At 42.1% G+C, this 17,985-nt stretch overlaps 1 non-coding gene across 1 annotated transcript; it reads left to right on the top strand.

The window, feature by feature from the left end:
- Window positions 1–3,747: 3,747 nt before the first annotated feature.
- LOC113835989 lies at window positions 3,748–3,873 on the top strand. Its single transcript, XR_003485904.1, has one exon. It is a non-coding gene; the product is annotated as a small nucleolar RNA SNORA21 (small nucleolar RNA).
- Window positions 3,874–17,985: the final 14,112 nt, after the last annotated feature.

The following is a 17,985-nucleotide window of genomic DNA, read 5'->3' as shown; positions in this document are numbered from 1 at the left end:
TTTTTCCCCTTGTTTGCTCGCTGCTTTGCTCTTTGCCCTAAGCTCCTAAGCACTGTGCTTACTCCTCAAGAGCAAGCAGAGGACTTCCTCTCCGGTGCCTCATCAGCCTTTTGCAGTCTCTGAACTAACGCAAAGTTTGGAGCAGAGAATGAGATGGGGACCAGTCCGGAGCCCGGAGCCGTCTGCCTCCCGGGGCTGGGCTGGGCTGGGCAGCTCAGGGATGTCGCGCCTTTTGTCCGGTGGCTCTAGGTGGCCGCGTGCAGGGCGCTGCGAGTAGCCGAGCGCAGGCAGAGCGCGGGGTCCATGCCCCGGGGGACGCTGCGAGCCTGCGGTGCCGCCTCCGCCGCCACGCTCCGGGCCAGCGACTGAGCCTCCCAACTTTCCACAGCTAGCCCCTCCGCGGCGAAGCCCGGCTCGACCTCGCCTTCTGATTGGCCAGCGGCCGTCCCTCCTCTGCTGGAGCCCCCACCCCGGAGGGCGACTTTCTCCTCCGAGAGTTCCAAGTCACTCCAACAGCCTGGAAGCGCTCGCAGTGTCAGCTCCTGTGTTCCCTTCAGAGCTATCCCCAACCTCCAAAATCTCAAGGTTTAAACAATGGTTTTCAAGAATATGTGGCCCAGTCCCAAATTCGGGGGCATCTCATTAGCCAGCACAAAGGGAATTGGTGCACTTTTTTTTTCTGAAGTGTGCAATGCTGCTTCAGACAGTTCTCTCATAATTCCCCACCCCACACAACCCCCAGAAGCTGAGGCGCCCCAGCCCAGCTTCCTGTCCCTCAACCCACCATTCAGCCCAGCCAGAAGAGGGAGCTGGAAAATTTCTGTCCTCTGGGCTGTGGCCACGGGATGGTTCTTTGATCTCCCTTGGGGAGTGTTTAGCTGAGAGGAAGGCTGGGAGGGAAGTGCTGTGGAGGCAAAGGGAAACGCTAGGAGGTGGGAGGAAAATGAGAGACAGCAAGAAGTCACTAGCTATGCTGAGGGACTAGAGAAAGGAGCTGGGTATCAATAAAACATCGACGTCCAATAGAGAGAGTGAGAGAGAGAGAGAGAGAGAGAGAGAGAGAGAGAGAGAGAGAGAGAGAGAGAGAGACTGAATTCATATAGAAACCTAGCGGAGTTGTTATTATCAAATTCACTTTGCTGAGCTGTCTGCAAAGCACAGTGATGCAGAATAATATCCCCATTTCACGTATCCTCTTGTACAACTATGTATCAAGTCTCAGCCAAAGATCCGCTAAAATGTTGTTCCCCTCGATGGTATTTTCTTGCCAATACTTAAGGAGACTTTACCTTGGAAAACATCACTATGTCCTTCCAAGTCGTAATCATTATATACATTATAGCCGTATTAACAGATTTAAGAAGGTAAGCAAAGAAAGTCGTGCGCTAATCATTCTTTCTTTCCCTTTAATAAATACGTTTCTTTTCCTGGAAAGAGGGTCAGTGTCTGCATGCAAGCATACAAAGAGCACACAAGCAGCTTTGTACTGGGATTGAGTGTGTATGAGACCACCCTCTAACAGCAGGGCAGCTTGAGGACGAGCCAGCTCCCACCAGCCCTTTATACTCTGTAACTGTCTTCTCTTTCAGACCCACCAGCTGTGGAACTTGAGTTTATGATACCTATAAGTCATGTCACTTAAAGGAAGCACACGGGCCATTTGGGCTGGGTGGGAATATGAGGAGAGGGGGAGAATGTGTTTCCTTTCCAAGGAGTATTTGGAGAATGTTGAATGCTATTTGAGTAGTCCATTCCATTGTTTACTTTAAAAGGATTTCATTCTAGGTCATAGAGACCTGAGCTATTCCAGGTGCTCAGGGAGGTGGGAAGAGTACTGTATTGGACAGACAACCCAGGTGCTAAGTCCTATTTGATGCTTACTACTAGCTGTGACCTTTAGCAAGCTACCTACTCTTTCCCTGCCTTCTTTTATTCACTTTGTAAATGGAAATGGTGGCACTTGCCTCATCAGGACTAAATGATCTATAAATGTTCCAGATACACTTGAAAAAAAATGGTGCTGTTGGGCAAATTGCTCAACAAGTGCAAAACCAATTTCTTTAATGATGTTCAAGTTTTCTATGCCCTTGCTGATTTCTGTCCACTTGTGATCAGTTATCGAGAATAGCATTGAAATATAGCACTCTGAATTTGTCAGTCTTCTTGGAGTTCTGTGAGGATTTGCTTTGTGCATTTTGAAGCTTTGTAACTAAATGCAGTTGTTACTATGTCCTTTCGATTGATAAACATCGTTAGCATTATGAAGCAAGTTTCATTTTCAATGGTACTATTGTTTGATCTGAAATATACATTGTCTAATATTAATACCAGCACTCCAACTTTCCTTTAACTAGTGTTGGCATAGTGTGTGCTTTTATCCTTTCATTTTTAATCTATTTTTGTCATTATATGTGAAATATATTTCTTGTACTCATCATACAATTGAGTCTTTTTAAAATCCCAACCCAACAATCTCTGCCTTTTCATAAGTATAGTTAGTCCATTTACATTCAGTGTGATGGAGGGTATGGTTGTACTTAAAACGATCACCTTTCTATTTAGTATCTATCTTTCTTTGTTTCTTCCTAGTTTCCCACCTTATTTTGAATTGACTGATGACTTTTATTATGTCTCCATTGCTAGGTTATTGCCTTTGTTAGTTGTTGCTTTAGGGTTTCTAATCTGTATCTTTAATTGATTACAGGTTCCCTTCAAGCATATTACATATTACTTCATGTAGAAAAATCCTTGACATCCCAAGTTGAAGATAGGAAGGGGTAGGCCAAAAAAATAAAGTTCAGATCAGAGTATTTATCAGAAAAACATACATTCTAGCTATAACTCTCTAAGAGTCTTATCCAAAGATCCCTAGAATATAAAGGAGGTACAGGTTGCCATAGGTAAAAGGAATGGAGGGCCATGGCAAGGAAGAGGTACAGCCTATGAGAGTTCTATGAAGCCAGCTGTTGCTATGGGCTACTATTCAATTCCACAAGACTATCAAGTATCTAAAACCCATCCTTAAAAGAGAACAGAGAACAGGGGGTGTAAAAAGAGGAAGTATCTATCCATACCTATCCACTGGGACCCATCTTCAATGGTCAAAGTTCATGAATGCTTTGGGGGTCTCACATACAGAGGTGTTGACCTTGTTTGTATGGCATCCTGCACCAAGACATCAACAGACAAACCCAGAACAATACAACAAGCCTATTGGCTGAGGCAAGAAACTATCAAGGTATACCTGTGTGAACTTGATCAGACCCTTGGTAGAACCCTTAGTCAGATGAAGCCAAGAATATAAAAGGAATGAGTAAGAGGTGGCCAATAAGCTGACCTAACCCAAAGAATTCTTGAATATTGTCCAGTATTATATCTTATTCAACAGTATAGAAAACTGCTTGAACCCAGTTCTGCAACCTATGACCACTAAGCTCTATTTGGTGATTTACTTGTTCATTTCTCAAGAAATGTACTGAAAGCCAAACATGGTGGTTCATACTCAGGAGGTTGAGGTAGGATTACTGCAATAAGTTAGAAGCCAATTTGGGCTACATAATAAATTCAGTGTCATCCTGAGCTACCTAGTGGGAGTCCTGTGTGTCAGAAAGAAAGAAAGAAAAAAGGAAGAAAGAATAAAAGCAAAAATTGTGAGTGCTTGTTATTTTTGCACAACTCATGCAAAGTACTGGACAAAGAGTTTCCATTCCCTGTTCCCAATGAGCTTAACAGTCTAGTATAGAGGAGAAAAGCCACTCAGTGGGGCCTCTTGCTAGTGACCTACTGAGTCGTCAAGAAGGGGCAGAGTGAAAACACCTCTTTTGGGTCAAGTGGCAACAAGCGTTGTTTGCTTCAATCGGTATTGTGGCAAGATACTTGTGAAAGACTGCTTAAATGTTCAGCACCAAAAATTGTATTTCATCTCTGTGAAGGGCATCAAGGGACAACTGAACAGACTTCCTGCCGCTGGTGTGGGTGACATTGTAATGGCCACAGTTAAGAAAGACAAACCAGAACTAAGGAAAAAGGTCCATCCAACAGTGGTAATTGGACAACAAAAGTCATATGGAAGAAAAGATGGGGTGTTTCTTTATTTTGAAGACAATGCAGGGGTCATAGTGAGATGAAAGGTTCTGTTATCACAGGTCCAGTTGCAAAGGTATGGGCAAACTTGTGACCCACGATTGCATCCAATGCAGGCAGCATTTCGTGATTCTCCAGTGTATTTGTAAAATATATTCACTAAAAAGGCTTTGCTCAAAAAAAATTTTTAAAAAGAAGAGAAAAGCAGAGGATTCTTTGGGAGATAAAAATCCAGCATTCTAAGAAACCATGTAAAGCAGGCACCTGTCTTAGGAAAAGCAGGTCAGACAACCACCCAAAAGGATGGCATGTGGAGTAAATGAAGAAATTGCCAACATTAGTTAGGGATGTGGGTCAGGGAGTAAGATCATGACCTTTCCTAGGACTGCAGATTTGCTTGGAATGTGAAATAGTAACAACAGGAATCCCAGCATACCTCATCAGCTGTGAAGGGTTGGGTTACATCTTAAAAGTACATTAGGATACTGAAGGACCATCAGCTAAAGAACAAATATTTAGTCAGACTTGAGAAAATCACTCAAATTTTGAAAGATGGAATGAGAGGCATGAGTTAGAAAAAAAAGATAATAAGTTGCATCCACAGTATTAATAGCATTCTTCATCTCAGGAAATTAAGAATGGCCGAGCTGGACATCGCAAGCTCTTCAGTTCTCTCCAGTACTGCCCTCTGGCTGTATCTTAGGACATGAGCTAATAAGTCATATATAATACAAGGAGTGGCTATGACAACAATATCAAAAATGTTTGCAGCTTTTAGCGACAATAGCTGCAAATGGAGCTCTTAAATAAAGACTCTACAAACAGCCTTGAAAACTCTTAATGCAGAAACCACCAAGACAAGTGGAAAAATCAAAAGGATGGCTCAGCTTATCTGTCGTAGATCTACCTTGGACTCCCTGAGAGTTCCCAGAGGCAGGACTGGGAATGGAGATGGGCTGCAGACACCATAGCAGATTTTGCCAGAACATGCAGCAGATGATTGGACATTGCTAGTTTCTTGCTAACGATCACCAAATTAAGTCTCAAAAGTACTTGCCTGTGTTCTCATTAGTTATGTTCTATTTGAGGGAGAGGGGGAATAAAGTATATGAGAAAGCATCTTCTTCCTAATGAGTCTAGCACATTTACAGGACACAGTATAAAGACCTCTCCCCATTCTGTGTTTACCCTTGGACTTCTTCTGTATGCCCTGAAGCAGACAAGGCTGCTTGGTGGTTAAGTACTTTATGTGCTTATCTAATTGGAATCATCAGTCATACTGGGCTTGATAAAGCCTAGCTAGGGCATACACTGACTTAATTAGAACTGTGAATGGTTCTATAGGCTTTGCACTTATGTCATCTTAATTGATCCTTCCCAAAATGTCTGCTTCTCTGTGGAAGGAGGCCCAGGATTACTTTATGTTTACTGTAGCAGATTTCTACAGGGTAACTTGCAATTACCATTGAATCAAGTATAGAAGACTTTTGTATTGCCATAGTGATTATAATTGGCACTGCAGTTACACATACACACAGAGAACTTGAAGTTAGCCTTGTCATTTTGTCTCTCTTAAGAAGGTAATAAAAGGACAGAAAGTCATCGTGTGTGTGTGTTGTAACCGGAAAATTAATCACATCAAATATGCTCTATACTAATCAAGTTATAAGTCTGGAATGAGCTTATATAAAACAGATGTTTACATTCTTGCTCTCCTTGGGTACTAATGTCAAGAGAAGAAAGCACAGAATAGCTATGTCATGGCGTACTTGGAGGAATGTAACACTTTGCTTTTACTCTCTTTAATGAAGCCACAGAGTCTGTGGTCAGAGAGGAGAACAGGCCAAAGGGGGGAAACACTAGGGGGTCTAATCTTCCAGACCTTATAAAGACAAAATTCTTCTCTTCAGTGATGGAACAGGAAGCGTGCTGCCTCAGGAAGAGGGAACGGGCTCAGGAAGGAAAAAGACTCAGGAAGGAGAAACAGACTCAGGGAGAGGGAATGGGCTCAGGGAGGGAGGGATCAAATATCTGGAAGCCTGTCCCCTGTGACTAGACTGAGACCCTGGTTCCCTGAGGCTGTAACTCTGGTGGGTGTTTCAGCTACAGCCTGCTCTGTGAGGACTTGGCTCTCTACTTCCCTTCATCTGGAAATAAAGACCAAGAGATCTTCAGGCTGTTCTCATGATACTTCAGGAAGAATCCTATAAAGCCTAATTCAATGTGTAATGAGGAAAAGAGGTCCATGTGTTAAAAATTTGGTCACCGGCCTACAGTGGTATAAGCTTTAGGGGAGGTGGTGCATTGTGGGAAGAAGTTAGGTCATTGAGGGATGCCCTTGAGGAAGCCACTGAGAATCAGGGTTCTCCTTTCTCTTTCTTTGCCTCCTGGCAGCCCTGGGATGATCAACACCCTCTGTGTGCTATCTCATGAGCCACTGCACCACTTGAGGCCCAAAGCAACAGAGCTGAGCAACAGTGGACTGAAACCCATGAGCCCACCCACTAAAATTAAGGCTTCCTCTTTAATGTTGATTATCTCAGATGTTCCTGTCAGAGCAACAGAAAACTAACAAAGGACTTTCATTAAACAGAGAGAAGACTGGGGTGGGGTTGAGGGAGTGATGTGCCTAAGATCCAAATACTTAAGACAGTGCTGTAAATTGATTCTTATCTCACGGTTGTCATTTGCCCACCTCACCTGACATACTACTACCCAACACTTGTTAAGTTCTAACTACAACCCAGGCACTATTTTGGAACTTGATACATATTAGCAGACTTTTACTCCTTATCCCAAAACTGTGAGACAATGGAAATAATAATCCGCATGAGAGAAAGAAAAAAAAAAAAAAAACAGAGCATTGAAGTCAGACTTATCACAGCTTGCCTTTCTCATCGTTTTTCATTTCCTTCCTCTAGTCCAGACTGTTGCTGTCATTTTGGTGTAAAACTGAAAGCCTTGGTGGTGACACTTAGACTATGCAATTACTTTATATGACACTGCAGGGCTTCGTTGTACACTATCTCGGACTATCAGGAGAAAATGATGCTCTAGTTTTAATGTCTTGTGCTGTGTGAATTATTTGTGAAGCAGTCTGTGACTTTGGGCCTCTCTTCTCAGCAGTTTTCAGAGTTCTCTTTCTTATTAGTTATAAATTAAAGCTAAATTTATTTTTCTGCCACAATACCATGAATTCCTTTGAAATAAGGGCTGCATTTTATTCATCCTCATGTAGTAGGAATTCAATAATGGCCTTTGAAAGAACTGCTGAATTCACTATGATTCATAATAATGACAATTATGACTTCATTCGAGAACTTCAAACATATTCTTAGGCATAAATGTAATTATGTGCATGAATATATCTAATATTCCAACAAGGCTGGAGAGATGTCTCAGCAGTTAAGAGAAGTGCCTGCTCTTCCAGAGGTCCTGAGTTCAATTCCCAGCCACCCACATTGCAGCTCACAATCATCTGTAACTGTAATCCCATGGGATCTGATGCCCTCTTTTTTATAAGTTTTATAAGTTTTTATGAGTTTTATTTAAATTAGAAACAACCTTATTTTACATATCAATCCCAGTTCCCTCTCCCTTGTACCCTCCCATTCCCCCCACTGATCCCCCATCCCATCCCCTTTCTGCTCCCCAGGCAGGGTGGGAACTTCCATGGGGGATCATCAAAGTCTGTCACATCATTTGGGGTAGGGCCTAGGCCCTCCCCCATGTGTCGAGGCTCAGAGAGTATCCCTCTATGGGGAATGGGCTCCCAAAGTCCATTTGTACACTAGGGATAAATACTGTATGTATGCAGACATACATACAGATACGACGCCCATATACAAAAAATAAATACATAAATATTCCCAACAACTTTGTAAGATGAGTATTTCTATAACCATTTTGAATATGGACAAACAATACTCAGGATGGCACCAATGTGATGTGGACAGCCAGAAATAAAACCCAGGCCTTTAAATGGATGGAACTAGAAGAAACCATCCTAAGTGAGGTAACCCAGTCACAGAAAGACAAACATGGTATGTACTCACTCATATATGGATATTAGACATAGAGCAAAGGATTACCAGCTTATAATCCACACCTCCAGAGAAGCTAGGAAACAAGGAGGACCGAAAGAGAGACATACAGGGTCCCCTGGTGAAAGGGAAAGGGACAAGAGCTTCTGAACAAATTGGGAGCATGGGGGAAAGAGGGAGGGAAATAGGATAAAGAGAAGGGGAGAAGAGAACATGAGGTATCTGGAAGATTGAGTCTGGGGATGAATAGAGGAGAGCAAGAAAAGAGACACATCAATAGAGGGAGCCACTATAGGTTTAAAGAGAAATCTGGCACTAGGGAATTGTACAGAGATCCATAAGGATGACCCCAACTAGGAATCTAATCAATAGTGGAGAGGCTACCCTAAATGCCCTTCCCCTATAATGAGAATGATGACTACCTTAACTGTCATGCTAGCGCCTTCATCCAGTAGCTGATGGAAGCAGAAGCAGGCACCCACAGCTAAGCACTGAGACAAACTCCCGGAATCCAGTTTCAGAGAGGGAGGAGTGATGAGCAAAGGATTCAAGACCATGCTGGGGAAACCCATTGAAACAGCTGACCTGAGCAAGTGGGAATTCGTGGACCCCAGTCTGACAGCTAAGGAACCAACATAGGACCAAAGGAGGCCCCCTGAACGTGGGTGTCAGTTAGGAGGCCTGGACAGTCTATGGGGCCTCTGGTAGTGGAACAATATTTATCCCTAGTGTACAAATGGACTTAGGGAGCCCATTCCCCTTGGAGGGATACTCTCTGAGCCTCGACACATGGGGGAGGGCCTAGGCCCTACCCCAAATGATGTGACAGACTTTGATGATCCCCCATGGAAGGCCCCACCCTGCCTGGGGAGCAGAAAGGGGATGGGATGGGGGATCAGTGGGGGGAATGGGAGGGTACAAGGGAGAGGGAACTGGGATTGATATGTAAAATAAGGTTGTTTCTAATTTAAATAAAACTTATAAAAAAAAGCCCAGGCCTTTCAGTATAATTACCAGCACACTGTATTGTCATAAAATGACTTTATAATTAGGCTGTCCATGAAATTCCTGTAAAGCCAAACATCCTGAAGAATAAGTTGGTCATTTTAAGGACAGAGAAATTGCTTAAATCATCTTGCTTCGGTGAAACTCATTGCTTTTCTCCAAGAAGGTAATCAATGTGCTGTAGAAGTGAAGAGAATTTAGCAGAATATACTAAAAGTAAAATGAAAGCTCTTTAAGAAAAAGTATAGTATGCAGCCATTGCCTGTCCGCTAGGGGCAAATCCTCATAACCTGTGACCACCTCCTGTTTACCACATGGTCTATTTTTAAGGGGCATTAATATTTTACAATATAAATTTCTTGATGTCCCTTAAGCAATACAGCGATTTGAATTCAGATGATTTGAATTCAGTGGTATATAGTAGTATACAATCCATTTCCAATTGACACCTTTATTCTAATATTTTAAGAGAGTAATCCTTCTTTCTTCTCTTTCTTCAGATCTACCTCTGGGTCTTCAAAATAATGTTCTTCCTAGGCTCAGGATTTAATCCTACTCTCAAAAACCTCATCTTCCGGGGTCAGAAAGGGGCTTTGGAACTAGAACACCTACTCTTCTAGACAGCAGGGAACCTAGCCTGACTAAGAAGAGCTGAAGAAACCCTAACTTCATACCTTACATTCCAAGGCTTGGTAACTCTTTGTCAGATCAGCTTTTCTTCTGTTTCTTCCAATGCAGTTTGCAATTCTTGCCTCTTGCTGTTTCCAGAAAACGACAGCTGCTCACAGCCTTCCACTGTTTCCCCCATACTAATTAATGGAAGCAGGAATGAGCTGGACCCATTCCAACTGCCTTCACTTTACTGTAAAGAACTCAGTCCTGTTTAAATCACATTAATGAAGACAGCAAACAACTCCAGAGGTCTCTGAAGAAATAAGGAACTACACCCTGAGACAGACCACTCTTCTTTCCTCCCTTCCTTTTATTCTCAATCCATACTAGTTAAAAAAAATTTTTTTAAGTGAAAACTTGTCTCCAGAAAGCTAGAGGGATGATCCTGTGGTGACTGAATGAAGCGTGAATTGTGGGTATGGTTTACTGCTCTGGTCTAGTAGGAGGGGTGAACCTGGGAGAGTGGAGCCTAAAAATGAGGCAGACTAAAGTCTCATGCAAGCACCAACTTTACTCAGAGCATCAGAAAGTTTATACCCTGGGAGTTAAGAGTCACACGAGTAAACTGTCCAATCACAAGGACAAGCCACACGTGGCAAAAACATGTTTTTCTGTGGAGGCATATAAACACATAACAATGGCCTGTTGTAATGAATAATCTAAAGCAAACTCACTCCTATCCGTTACACCTGGGAGGGGCGCAAAAAGCTCGTTCTGGGAACAACTCTGTGTTTTGGAGAAACTGAGGTCACAAGACTCTTGTCTTGCTTTCTTGTAGTTTTGTCACAAACACTCAAAATTCTCCTCACATGACTCCATTCTTGGACCTTGTTACAAGTAAGTATGAACTCATGCAGATACATATAAATATATGGACGCATGCCCAGTACTGTGCCCATACATTTTTTCTTCTCAGCTGAAAAACTCTAGAAACAATGGCACCCAGCATGAATAAGCATACAGAGATCCAAATCTTGGTTTCTAATGACAAGATTTTGTTTATGGTAAAAAAAAAAAGGAAGCAGTATCTTTGGAGAAATGATTTATTCTATGGTTGAGGCAGGAAATATATAATATGAAATTAAGAAACTTAGAAATTAAGAAACTTTTTAAAAACTATACACAATAGAGTTCATCACAAGGGACAAAAATTAAAACGACTTTCCAGTCATCAAAACTAGAAAAAAAAAAGTTGAACAATGCAATGACCAGCACAACATTAAAGTATAGGATAAACGTGCTGAGTACACAAAAATAAGGCCACTGGGTAAGGTGGCCCCTGTCTGTAAATCCCAGAACATGGGAGGTACAGTCAGGTAGATCAAGAGTTCAAGGCCAGAAAACAATATTGGGATCATCCTGGACCACATAAAACCTTTCTCAGGTAGCTAGCAAATTTAATGAATTCATCGGAAAATCTCCAGCATGAAAAAATTGCAACTATTGTAACTAGATTCTCCCTGCTCAAGGAGATAAGGGATAAATATCTATCCCATAAGTGTGCAGTACAGATGGATTTGCTCCCGAATAATACTGGTAAAGAACAAGGGAAAGCCATATCAGGGGAGAAATTCAGCAAATGCTGCTGTTGGCAATCTCCAACCAGTGCCCGGTTCTAAACCCAGCCCAGATATCTGCATTGAACTGAGCCCCACTCCTCCCATTCCAAACCCTGCCCTCTCAGAAAGCCCGACATTGTCAGATCCTCCTCTGGAGCTTCTCAAAGACCTCTCCCACAGCCTGTAGGGTAGTTAAGGCCCCCTCCTTGGGAGCAGTGGCGTGATTTCTCTCCTGCTTCCTTTCCCTGAAAGTCATTCAAGAGTTGCTTTGCTCAGATTAAACCTGCTCTTACTGATTCAGCTTGACTTGGCTTATGGCATCGGCAGAGAAACCCACAACTGGAATTTCAAAATACTTATCAGTTATCTTTGACAGATGACTGACATTGAGATCAGCAGTGAATTTTCATTCTGATAATTTGTCCTCTCAATACCTTAGAAGAAAAGCGTCTCTGACCCACCTTTCAAGAACACTCCCAAGGCTTCTTGTCATTGTTTTAAGAAGTTGAATGTGTAATGTAGTAATCTGAATGGAATACGAAACAGAAAATACAAAACAGGAATAAAGCATGAAGTTTTGTTAATAATGATGGTTCAGTATTGCTTCCTGGGCTGGCTCCTTTTGACTTCAAGAAAGAGTCATGTGGGAAGAAGAGTTAACTTTGACTGAGAAAATGCCGTCTCCTGTGGGCAAGCTATGGTGATTGATGGGGGACGGTCCATCTCACTATGGGCAGTGCCACCCCAGGGGCAGGTGATTCTGGGTGGCATTAGAAAGCAGACTAACAAGCCATGAGGAGCAAGCCAATAAGCAGCACTCCTATGGCCTCTGCTTATTTTTTTGCTTCCAGGCTCCCGAAATGCTTGAGTTCCTGCCCCGACTTCTCTCAATGTTACCTGGAAGTACAGGATGAAATAAACCCCTTCCTCCCCAAGTTGCTTTTGGTCATGATGTATCATCACAGCAATAGAAACCCTAAGACAATTCCCTAGTTGTAAAAGGTACAGCTTACCAGTATAAGACATCAGTGATATGGGAACTGCGTTGAGGGTCAGTGTGAATTCAGTTTTATCTATAGCACTCTTTAAATCTAAAACATTTATAAAATTCAAAGCTTATGCATAAAATTCAAGAAACTGTAATAAGTAGCCCTGAAATGTCTTAATGAGACATAAATACTAGGCAAAAGTCCCCCCCCCTTCGGCTGTCATCTCTATAATGAAGTGATTTAAATAAGCCATCATAGATAATGAACATGCTTAACAGATAGAATGAAGTTTTACACTTTGAAGACAACATTTGAAAGAAATTTGATTAGGCCTAGTGGAAATCAAACTGAAAATGTAACATAAACATTGCAAATGCATCCTAAAAGAGTAATACTACTGTTGCTTATTACACCCAGCAATTCATTACAATAAAAAAACAAGGCTGAGAGAGCCTACCTTCAGGTTATGCAAACACTAAACAATTTGTGATTATATATATTTTTTTCCATGTGGGAGACATATATATCCCTAAGTTACAACTGTTTTACTCAGAGAGATTGTTAACGGGACTGAAGTCAGTAGCCTGCAGATCAGCTAGTGCAACTGTTTTTGCACTTAGCAAAGGGGCTCTAGCAAGCCTTGCCCTCCTCCCCTTCTCTCTGCCTTGCTAAAAACCATTAGATTGCATTCCTAAAGCTAGCCATCAAGGTCTATTCCATTATTTGACCACTTCTTCCTCCTGAGGCTGACTACCAAAGTCCAGCAATCAAAAGCCCACTTTGGGTCACCTAATTAATTTGCCCAATTAAAATTAAACACCTAATCATAACACAGGGTTTCTCCTTTTACCTTTCTAAACTGCCATTATCCTATGGGCCACATCTGTCTCCTCTCTATCCAGAGGCAGTCCTTTGCTGCCCCCTCCCCCACTATAAATAAATATCCAAATATCCCTTCCCCTTCTCCCTTGTTTTTTTCCCCCTTCACTCTCCTCTATCCCCTGCCTTTGTCTCTTATTCCCTGTCCTCTGTCCATCTGGGGCAAATAAGTCTCCTTTGTGCTGAGAATTTGGTCTTGTGGTGTCTTATGCCAACCCTTTACTCAGTATGTACCTCTTCCTTACCCTGCTACCCTTACTGAAGCACCGGAGCTTACCTAGAGCAGTGTAGATCCAAACCCTTCCTAGAGGAACTGTTCAAACAACACAGCTTATGGCTGGAGATGAGGGGTGTTGCTTCCTTGCTGAACTTGGCCTGCACGACCCCAGGCCTGGAAACTGAGCAGAGGCAGGGCAAGCTCTCCCAAGCATGGCTCTTGTCAGAAAACTTCAGTATGATTTGATGAGCTAATTTCAGCCTAAGCCTTCCACCTGATACACAGTCAAAGTACCTCCATTAATTTCTTTAGCTGAGACTCATAAGCAGGAGGGGACGGGGTGACTAGGAAAAACTTCAAAAGTGTATTAGGGCAGGTTTCTCCCCACTTGTCTTGTACATAATGCCTTCAGGTTGACTTTCTCAAAACAAAGGCACAGGGAACTGGTGCAGGCATTAAAATTCATTCAGTCATCCCTGACGGGCATTCCTGAATGCCAAATATTTAGCTATACCCTGAAACTAAGAGTATAAAATTAGAAACATATTTAACAGATGTTGAAGAGAAGCAGGCATCATGCCAAGTAATACAAGCTTCCAATGTCACTGCTATCAACATATGGAACAAAATAATAATAAAATAATGATATAATTACAAATTTAAAATCAACAAAAATAGGTTTGTTTTTAATTGTGTTGGGAAATGGCTCAGTCTGAAAAATGCTTATCTTGCAAGCATGAGGACATAAGTTTGATACCCAGATCTTGGGGAGGAACAGACAGGGATATGGCTCACTGGGACTTACTGGGCAGTCTGTCTGGCCAACTTAGCAAGTTGTAGGCCAATGGAAGACCCAATCTCAAAAAGCAAGTAAATAAAAATGGCTAGTGCCTGAGGAATAACCCCAGAGGCTGCCCTCTGGACTCCACACACATGCATACAAGTAACACACACACACACACACACACACACACACACACACACACACGCACACGCACGCACGCACGCACGCACGCACGCGCACACACACACACACACACACACACACACACACACACACACACACACATACATACAAGACTCAAATACCCATTAACAATTCCCATTACATCTCCCCTAAATCAGGTTTTAAAAATCACATCCTTTTCCTGACTTTGGCTTGTTAAGTGGCTTATCTGACTTGATCAACAACTGATAAATACTATTTTCATTTCTTTTTTCAAAGATCCAGTCTACGCAAATATGGTTGCCAATGCATATGAAGCCTTGGTCTGTGCAATAGAAAAGCAGCCAATGGCATTCATCTCTATGAAGGCAAAGCAGTAAAGAGTAAACTCCCTGACTTAATACTGACCTGAACTTAGTGGAAAGACAAGAAAACACTCTCAAGATTCCTGTCCCAATTTGTGGGTGAAACCATGAGTAGAAAAGGGGCTTTCCAAATGAGATTAGAGCAGTGGCCTTCAACCTTCCTGATGCCACCACCCTTTAATCCAGTTGCTCATGCTGTGGTGACTCCCAAACCATAAAATTATTTCCAGCACTACTTGTTAACTCTAATTCTGCTACTACAATGATTCATAATATAAATATCTGATTTGATGGATATCTGATATGTGACCCCTGTGACATATTTAACTAGAGTGACACAGTTTTCATCCTTCCCGTGGCCTCCCCAACCCCACACATTCAATAAGGACTTGTTTATTTAGAAGCTATTCAGTGCTGGGGTTCCCCGGCTACATTAGAATCAACTCATCTTTATGTCTTCCTGGCAATAAAAACAAAGAAGATTGATTAGAATGATGGCTCAGTCAGTAACACGCCTACTATGCACGCATGAGAACCTGAGTTCAGATCCCCTGGTACCAGCAGAAAAGCCAAGTACAGAGAAGCATATACCTATAATCCCAGAGCTGGGAAGGAAGAAACAGGTGGATGGATCCCTGGAGCTCATTGCTGAGTTGAATCAATGAGTTGAATCGGTGAGCTCCTGGTTCAATGAGAGACCATGTCTCAAAAGCTAAAGTAGAGAGTGAATGAGAAAGATACTCAACATTACCTTCTGATCTGCACACATGTGTATACACCCTCATGAACATGTACATACACCACACACAAACTAAATAAATAAATAAAATCTGCTTCTGATCAGAGATGCTGGAATTTTAATAATCCTCACTGCCACTTGTCTTTAATTCTCTCGTGTTTATTACTGTTAGATGACTGCAACAAAAATGTTTCAGAGCCTAAGAGTTCTACCAAACAGCTAGTGCAAAATTGGCACTGTAAGAGCAGTAGAGGCATAAGGAATGTTCAAAAACTAATACTGCCCTCTGCTGGTAGTTCTCTGAAGTGAGACATGCATTTGTATGGCTGTTGGTACTACTTCACTTCTCCATTGTGGGGGTATCCATTTGACACTAAGAGATTAGAATTTGCTTCTCATCGGTAATATTTAGAGCCCTTAGGAAATAAGATACAAAATCTATAGGACATGGTAATAAATGTCCAGTCATTACCACCAAAATAATAACTTTTAAAGACATAGCTCCACTGAAAAGCTGGGAGGCATTGTACAACTTAACAGTTCAAAATCCATGATATCAGAATTGCATCTGATTGAACATGATTCAATTATCCAAGAATCTTAGGTTCCTGCAAATGAGACAGTTCTGGAGTGTACTCTGTCCTCGTCAGGCAATAACACAATTCTGCCTCCTTCCCTCCCTCACCAATGGGGTAAATGAACTGACTGTAGTCACTCTGTTGTGTCACAAGGTTTGGGGATATGAGAATCTCAGGATATTTGTTTTATAGACCCTCAGGCAGATGATAGTATATTTGAGGGCGTGAAGCTTCATGAAGCACGGTCCTTGCTAATTAAAAAGATAAATTGTGAATGAGGATCGTTCCTGGCATTCTATACGGAACCTCTCTCTCTCTCTCTCTCTCTCTCTCTCTCTCTCTCTCTCTCTCTCTCTCTCTCTCTCTCTCTAGTGGTAGACACAGATAGATAAAATCAGCTTCAGTCAAGACCCCCCTTGGTAATGAGTACTGTCTTATCTCAGCCATAGTGTTTCTAGTGCTTACTTAGCACTGTAGTCTTCATATAATACATACTTAAGGCTTATTAAATGGAGAAATAAAATGGTCCATTTACTATTTTAATCATTTTAGACCCCCTTTCTCAATAAAACGCTTAGGAGTGGATGAAGAAGGGTTAGGGGAAAGAATATGCTTCTGAACCATAAAGAATTGGATTTAAATCCTGAATTTGATACCCAGCTATGTATTAGGAGCAAACTGAACTTGCCCAAGCTGCAGCTTCACCATCTATAAAATAAGATTTTTTTTTTTCTCTTTCTTCTCATGGGGATACGAAACAAAATGTGTGTTCTGGAAAACTCTTGGTGCATAATGGATATTCCAGAGTTTTCTTCTCTGCCTTCTCAGATAAATTGCTTAGTTTTTTTTTTTTTCTTTATAATCAGAACTGTAGGTTAAAGTGATCTTGAATCCATTTTGAGAAGTGGAGAAAGATAATCTGCGGCTCCTACACTATTTGTCCACATTGTTAAGCCTTTCCCTCCCTTCCAGGAACAAGAGGAAGCATGTATGTATAAGCGCCCTTATTTTGCCACTGAGTTACTACTGATTTCAAAGGAGGTTACTGGAAAAGGCAATTGGGGGCTTCGTTTTCACTGCCTGTCATTTTCCAATTAAGAAAAAGTGGAGAATTACAACACCTCCGAAACACTTCCATCCACACTCTCACTTCTGACACGCGTCAACCCCCATTTTAAAGCAAAGGAAGGGAAGGGTGATGGAAGGACAGACCTGCCAAATGCGAGGAATAAAAGTAGAAGCTTTGCATTCTGACTTGTCCAAGGGTATTTTGTGATCTGCATTGCCGCAGCCATTCTGTACTCAGCAGCGCACTCTAGGCTCCACAGCAGGTATTGCATTCTGAGATCCTGCTTTCTCCTGTTGCCTGGGGCATTGTAGTCTACCCATTAAGACAACCAAGTCATGAGTCCTGGTGCTCATTTTCCCCCTCAGTGACTCACAGCTAGCATGTGGTGAGTTGTTTGGAATTAGCTACTTTCCCAAGGTTTTGTACCAAGCTTGAATGCCCTTGGTGATATTTTTAACAATTCCGGGGAAGCTCTCGGTTTATTTTGAACATTAAAGATGCTACAGTGAGTGTAAGTGGAATGGAAAAGATGAAGCTCTTGTCTGTCAGGCTACAGACTCCATTAGAAACAGCTGTGCCTGTGTGTTTTCTTCTCTGGTGCAGTGCAGACATTGTTCTGTTCCCAGAGCCAGTGGAAGCCAGCTGTTCTCATCAAAAAACTCTCACCCCACCAAGAAATGTTCTGTGCAAAGATGTGAGCAACGCCTGTCTACTGCTATACCAACTCTAGCTCCACATTCAGCCCTTCTCATATCATTTATTCTTACACTAATCACACATCCTTCCATAAAAAATATTGCTGTTCTTGGGAACCCTGAACCTTCCAGAAAATTCTATCCCA

This window comes from Cricetulus griseus, chromosome 5, assembly GCF_003668045.3.
Source record: "Cricetulus griseus strain 17A/GY chromosome 5, alternate assembly CriGri-PICRH-1.0, whole genome shotgun sequence".
NCBI lineage: Eukaryota > Metazoa > Chordata > Mammalia > Rodentia > Cricetidae > Cricetulus > Cricetulus griseus.
The sequence above is the reverse complement of the archived record's forward strand: the minus strand, read 5'-3'. Positions and strand labels throughout refer to the sequence as shown.